Source organism: Canis lupus, chromosome 17 (assembly GCF_048164855.1).
Source record: "Canis lupus baileyi chromosome 17, mCanLup2.hap1, whole genome shotgun sequence".
Taxonomy (NCBI): domain Eukaryota; kingdom Metazoa; phylum Chordata; class Mammalia; order Carnivora; family Canidae; genus Canis; species Canis lupus.
In genome coordinates, this window is record NC_132854.1 from 57,878,688 (window position 1) to 57,885,379 (window position 6,692).

The 6,692-nt window shown below is 46.1% G+C and overlaps 1 long non-coding RNA gene across 1 annotated transcript; it reads right to left on the reverse strand.

Annotated features, from left to right (window-relative positions):
* Window positions 1-1,217: 1,217 nt before the first annotated feature.
* Window positions 1,218-6,232, reverse strand: LOC140608434 (uncharacterized). Its single transcript, XR_012010470.1, has 3 exons — window positions 4,681-6,232; window positions 2,024-3,845; window positions 1,218-1,782 (listed from the first exon to the last, which is right to left on the reverse strand). It is a non-coding gene; the product is annotated as an uncharacterized lncRNA (long non-coding RNA).
* Window positions 6,233-6,692: the final 460 nt, after the last annotated feature.

Here is a 6,692-nt window from a genome sequence, read left to right on the forward strand (position 1 = left end):
ACTGATGAATATGGAGTTGTTCTGCGCTCAGCGGTAGGTACCATCAGTGCCAGGAGCGTGTGTATCTTCTTACGTCTGGGTTCAGGCCTAAAGTCAACTGCTTAAAAACCCAAGGCCTAAATTTACCTGCGTTGCCATGTGTTGCCAATCATTCTGCCCAGGGTGGCCACAGACACATTTATCTACATTCTCGATTTATTCCCATCAACCAAGAAACAGCATTGTCACCAGATTTAAATGGATGAGGGTCCAAACCAAGAATAAATTGGTAAGCCTTTCAGGAGGGCAATTTGTTGATACCTCCCGCAAAAATCACAATAAAATTGGTTTTACTTCCCTGAATTTACTTGCTTCAGTGTGTAGCAATGAAGGCACACACCTACATGTGCAGGCAGGTTTGTGACAGAAACATCAGGAACGACGTAACTGTACCTCCACACCGCGGTGTATACGCAGGCACTAAGAGGAATGAGGTATATCTCTAAATATTGACAAGGAAGATGTTCAAGACATACTTTCAAGGAGTCAAGAAACAGGTTCATTCATGTATGATAAACCTACTTCTGCAAACATTTGTATAGAAACAAATTACGTTTCCTATACATGTAGAAAATACCACATTTTATACAATAAATTTTTTTATATGTGGCTTACAATGTTCCAGGCATTGCTTTTTTTTTAAGATTTTATTTATTTATTCGTGAGAGACACAGAGAGAGGCAGAGACGCAGGCAGAGGAGAAGCAGGCTCCATGCAGGGAGCCCGATGTGGGATTCGATCCTGGGATCCTGGGGTCACACCCCGAGCGGAAGGCAGATGCTCAACCACTGAGCCCCCCAGGTGTCCCCTTAAGTTCTTTATAAATACTAACTCGTCTCATCCACATGATAGCCTCTGAGGTAGGTACTATTAGTGATCTGCATTTGAGATGAGGAAGAGGAGCTTCAGGGAGCCCAAGGTCATAACAAGAGTCCAACCAAGTCCAAGCACTTGGGCCCGGCATCGTCTTCACTATTACAGTATGCTCCTCTTTCCGGTACTGCTCTCATTGTTTTTTTTTTTTAAACAGCAATTATTTCTTTTATTTTATTTTTTTATTATTTTTTTATTTCTTTTATTTTAAAATTTAAGAATTAAGAGGAAAGAAAAGAGTCTACACCATTTGGAGCACTATTGATTGTTGTCCTAAGGCACAAATACATGTTCCTGCTTCAGCGTTCCAGGGTTTAGGACAGAATTCAGAAATAAGAGCAGGTTATTTGCCTTTTAAGTGAAAGAAACAGCAGAATTGGTTTCAACTCTTGAAATCCAGCCCAAGAAAGTGAGTGGTTTTAGAGACCCTGCTTTTTTTTTTTATTTTTATTTTTTATTGGAGCTCAATTTGCCAACATATAGCATAACACCCAGTGAGACCCTGATTTTGGAGATGCGTCCATGAGGCCCTGAGAGAGGGGCCAGGAGTCGAGCTCCTGGCAAGGAGCTTGGCATGACGTCTCCGGTCAGCAAGGAGGCCAGGCGCAGGTGGGGAGCAGTGGGACTGCCCCGCGCGCTGCAACGCACAGCACTGGCTGGGGATGCCCAGGCCTCAAGCAGGTCTCAGTAATCTCAGAGTAATCGCCCTTCCCTCCAAGGTGGGCTTTTAAGTTATTAGAAATGAGTCACAGCTTCCTTCCCAGTGGTGGCTCTGGCATCTACAAGCTGGGGGACTATTACTGCTGTTCCACTTAACGGATGGCATCACACATGAAGGTCCGTTGGAGGTACCAAGGGCTGCGTAAGGGACTGGGGAGGAGAACAAACAAGAACACGTCCTCAGCGGGCAAACAAAAAGAGAGGGAGCTTCAGTCCAGAGGGGCCCCGAGATTCAGACTGAAGAAGGGAGCACCTCCAAGCCACACATACGGGGCCAAATGCGAGTGCATGAGTAGGGGAGGGGACCCCGGGTACACTTGGGTCTGGTGGGGAGGGGCCCCAAAATGGACAGGAACCTTGGTCGCAAACAACAAGAACCAAGGTAGCTTACAGAAAAGAGGGAGGGGGGCTACAGTATTGCAGACGGAAGCCAGGTAAGAGCCAAACTGGAAACTAGGAGTCCAGCAGGCACCCCGGTTGGAGAATTCCCAGACCTGCCGAAATTTCAGCCGGTGGGTCCTCTTCAATCCACCTACAAGGCAAAAGCAAGCAGTATCTCTATTTGGTCATCTTCCCCAGGCTTCCAAACATCAAGAGACTGTTCCAATATCTAAAGCAAGTTGGCAGTGTCCTTGGCTCCCCGAATTATTTTGCAATCTGCTGCTCACACCTCTTAGCCTCCTTGACAGGAGGAAAGGGAGAGACAGCATTTCCGTTTCTCTGTGTGATGCCAACTTCTTTCCTCTTCTCATTTCTATCTTCCCTCTTTCTTCTTCTATGACATTTCTTTGGCTGCCCAGAAAGTCATTTACAGTCTTCCTTATGGCATCTCTGGCCCCCTCCCACAGCCGCGAACCTTCCCTATGGTACATTTTTGTAATAGTTTAATTGATTGCTCAGAATGGAATCATTCCACAGTCTGCATTCAGGCTTGCCAGCACCCACAGCCGCAGCTCCCTGGGTCCCTGGGGCGATGTAGCCGCACTGTGGAGGCCAGTGACCAGAAACCTGAGTGCAAATCTCATCTCAGCAGTCCTAGTTTTCACCTTGGGATCCGTCATAGTTAGGTTTCTTCTAGCAGCAGAGCCTGAGACAAGGGCTTGGTGTGGGTAGTTTATTTGGGAGGTGAGCCCAGGAAGCAGACATGAGGGGCAGGGTGTGGATTATGACAGAGGAGGCAAAAAGCTCAAGTTAGGGGTATGTTACCCAGACTGCTTCTGTAGGCAAGGGGGCCTCTGTTTTGCTGGGGACCTCTGGCACATGTTCAGATTCCTCCCAGAATTACCATCCTGAAGAGTGAGAGGCTGAGGTTGGAGCCACAGAGCCTGAGCCCCTTCTCCTGGGGGTCTAGAGCTATCCCCCACTTTCTAGCTGCTCCTGTGTACGGACCAAGAGGGCTCCCCCAATTTTGAAAGTCTTTGAGGCAGAAAGAAAAAGAAAAAAAAAAAGCTAAGCTTGGGGCAAGACGCCTTTAGCAGAAGCAAAGTAAGAACTTGCAGGAAACTGCAGCTTTACAACCAAATTTAGGAGTGGGCTGATGGGAACGTGACACATCATAAGGCAGGGAATACCTGAACAGTAAAAAGCAGGAATTTCATACTCGCTCTCCCCGAACAAAGGCTCACTCCCCAGAGTCAACCACTTACAACCCTTACTGGCTTTTCTGACACTTAGTCCCCCGACCTCTATTTCTTAGTCTTCTGCAAAAGTAGCACATTGTAATCATCCGTCATCTCCAGGCCAAGGATTTCTCATGACATTTGGGGGGGTTGGGACGGGTTTCCTAATCTACCTTTTTGCCCAAGGATAAGGATGAGAAAGCATGAGAGGGATCTGACCCAGCTTAGCTTTTGGCACGCAGGTATTTACGCCTCACCAGGGTTAGGAGGTACTTGGATTCACGGTTTCCTTTCCACGCCTGAGAGGACCGCAGAAAACAGGCCTAGCCGTAGTAGCAAAGGCAGCATCCTGGAGCAGGAAATGCATGGAATTACGTATCTGGACATGGGTGCCACGGACATGGCAAATCGCTTCGGGTGAGCGCTGATTCAAATAAGAATTGCATTTCTGAAAACACTCCAGCCCACACCAGGAGCCAGCGACCACATGGCAGGTTCTCTGCGAAGACTCCCATCTCCTCCTTCTCCAGGACGGAGAGCATCATTTTATTGTGTGGTGAAGGTGACGAGTCTGCGGCAGATGTATCGCCAGACCTGCTGGGACAAACACAATCCCAGACACTCTCTCCAGGTGGCTCCTCGGGGCCCTTGTTACACCACGTATATGGCGGCCTAAGACGTTGCCAACAGAAAGAAAGGTGAACCTCGCCCTAGAACCAGAGCAAAGCCCAGTGGCCGTATACTTGACTGTCTTGCCACCTCTCAGCATTGCCACGCTTAGCACACATTTATGATTCTGAGCAGTTCCCTCATCCTCAGCAAGTGTGCCTGGGATTACTCAGCAGTAAATGAAGGGTAATAGTAGTACCTACTTCAAAGGATCTACTTCAAAGGATCATTGTAAGGGTTAAATGAGATAGCACAGTGCTTCGCGCTATCCATCTGGGGTGAAAGAACATATTTCTAAAATCTTCAACCTGGTGTGGGCTGATATTCTTAAAAATGCAATATAAGGGCAGCCCGGGTGGCTCAGCAGTTTGGCATCTCCCTTCCACCCAGGGCCTGATCCTGGAGACCCGGGATCGAGTCCCGCATCGAGCTCCCTGCATGGAGCCTGCTTCTCCCTCTGCCTGTGTCTCTGCTTTTCTCTCTCTCTCTCTCTCTCTGTCACTCATGAATAAATAATTTTTTTTTAAAAAATGCAATAAAAATACCAACCAGATAGCAATGACGAATACCAATTGCTAAACACAGACACCCAGTTCCTATACTTCTCTCACGTTAAACTGGTAGCAAACTTATCGATCGTCACCAGTCTGAGGGCCACACTTAGGGTAACACTACAATCAATACCACATATAAAAGGGCTTGGCATGGTGTCTGGTACACAGTGTTTGATAAATGTTAGCTGATTTCTAACTATTATTACCTGAGATATGTCCAATTTTATGGTAAGGGCTTTCGCTGATGGGAACCAGGTTGCCAGAAGCCATCGGCGCCAAGTAGGAGGGAACCGAACTGCCTGAGTAGCAAATTAAAAACAATGAGCCAAAATGAAACAAGAGGGGAAGGCTTTAATCTTACTCACTGTGATAGTAAAAGCAAGAGGCTCGTCTGGAGAAAGCAGCCAACTGTCCCGTCCCCCAGAGAACAGTGTCCTGGTTGAAGAGACAGGAGAGTCAGCACCAATGTGGGGGTGAGGGTTCTCTCCCAGCCTGGGGAGCCCAGAACAAAAGGCTGCTGCAATTTAAAGGACCTGGAGGTCAGGGGAGAGGGGAGGACTGGAATTTGAAAAGAACAGGGTACTGCATCTGAGTGGGGGAAACTATATTAGAAGACCTCCAAATGCAAGTGCTGGCCTAGGAATGCAGGAATGCATAAGAGCATGGCTGGCCAGGGGGCCCTGAGGGATTCCTTTCAGGGACTGCAAAGCACTGGCTGTACACCAAGTCTGTGTGCAGGGGGATATATGTTAGGGTTCTCCAGAGAAACAGAACAGAATGGATATGTTCACTACACATGAATGTATGGCCAAAAAAAAAAAAGTATGTGTGTGTGGAGGGGTTAATTTATATAAAGAGATTTATTATAAGGTGTTGACTCATACAATTATGGAGGCTGGAAAGCCCCATGGTCTGCCATCTGCAAGCTGGAGTCCCAAGCAGGCCAGCGGTGGAGGTTGAAGGCCTAAGAGGCGGAGAACCCATGGAATAGATCCCCATCCAAGTCTGAAGTCCAGACAACCAGGAGCATCCAAGGCAGGTAAAGATTGATGTCGGAACCTAACCAATCAAGCAGAGAGAGAACTCAGCCTTTCCCTACCTCAATGTTTCATTCAGGCCCGCAAGGGATTGGATGTTGCCCGCCCACACGTGGGAGGCCATCTGCTTTACTAACTCCTCCATTATTCAAATGCTCATCTCTTCTAGAAATATCTTTGCAGACATACCCAGAAATTATGTTTAAACTGATATCTGGGCATCCCATGGTCCAGTCATATTAACACATAAAATTAACCATCACAAAGGGTAATTTTCCTTCACAAAGCCTGCTAGATAAAGCCTTTGTAATTGCCTATTGGTCTGGCCTGGAAAAGAATCACACGTAGATTTTTCTTTTTTTTTTTTTGGCCTGGAACTGAACTCCTCATACGTGATCAAGGTGAGAAAGGGCAAAATTTGAATGACAAACACTTGCTCTTTGATGTAGCCTTTTCAGAAGAAATACTCTGACTCAACAAATGACCCTGCTTGAGGAAAAGTCTTTTGTAACACAGGTGTTTGAAAATCAACAGATAACACCATTTACGAATTTCAATTCAAAAAGAAATGCAAATTCTAAGGATAATTTGAACAAAATGAAGTGTTTTTTAATTATGATGGGAAGTAACATAACAAAACTCAGCTCTTCCTTTCTGAAGAGTATTTCTTAAAAATCATTCTGTGAACAACAGACTTGGTTATGATAACTTTCCACGTAATATTTCCAATTATAGGAGTAGGAAAATACCCACATAGCCACAGAATTCTCATTAGTGCTGCCCAGAAATTTATCAGCAGTGATTCTATCATTGCCTACTTCTTTCAGTCTTTTCTTATAATTAAGACATTCTTTAAAAAAAAAAAAAAAAGAAAAGAAGAAGAAGATGTATTTGAGAGAGTGTAAGAGAGACCGAGTGAGCATGGGGCAGGGGCAGAGGGAGAGTAGGAGAGAGAATTCTCAAGCAGACTCCCCATTGAGTGCAGAGCCCAAAGCAGGGCTCAATCGCAGGACCCTGAGATCATGACCTGAGCCAAAATCAAGAGTCCGACACCTAACTGACTGACTGAACTACCCAGGAGTCCAAGACATTATTTTTAAGAAGGACCTCACCAGGTTGGGTAGAGCCGAAATGTATGTGATAAAAGTAATAAAATGCAAAAATTAGGAATCTTTAGCAGG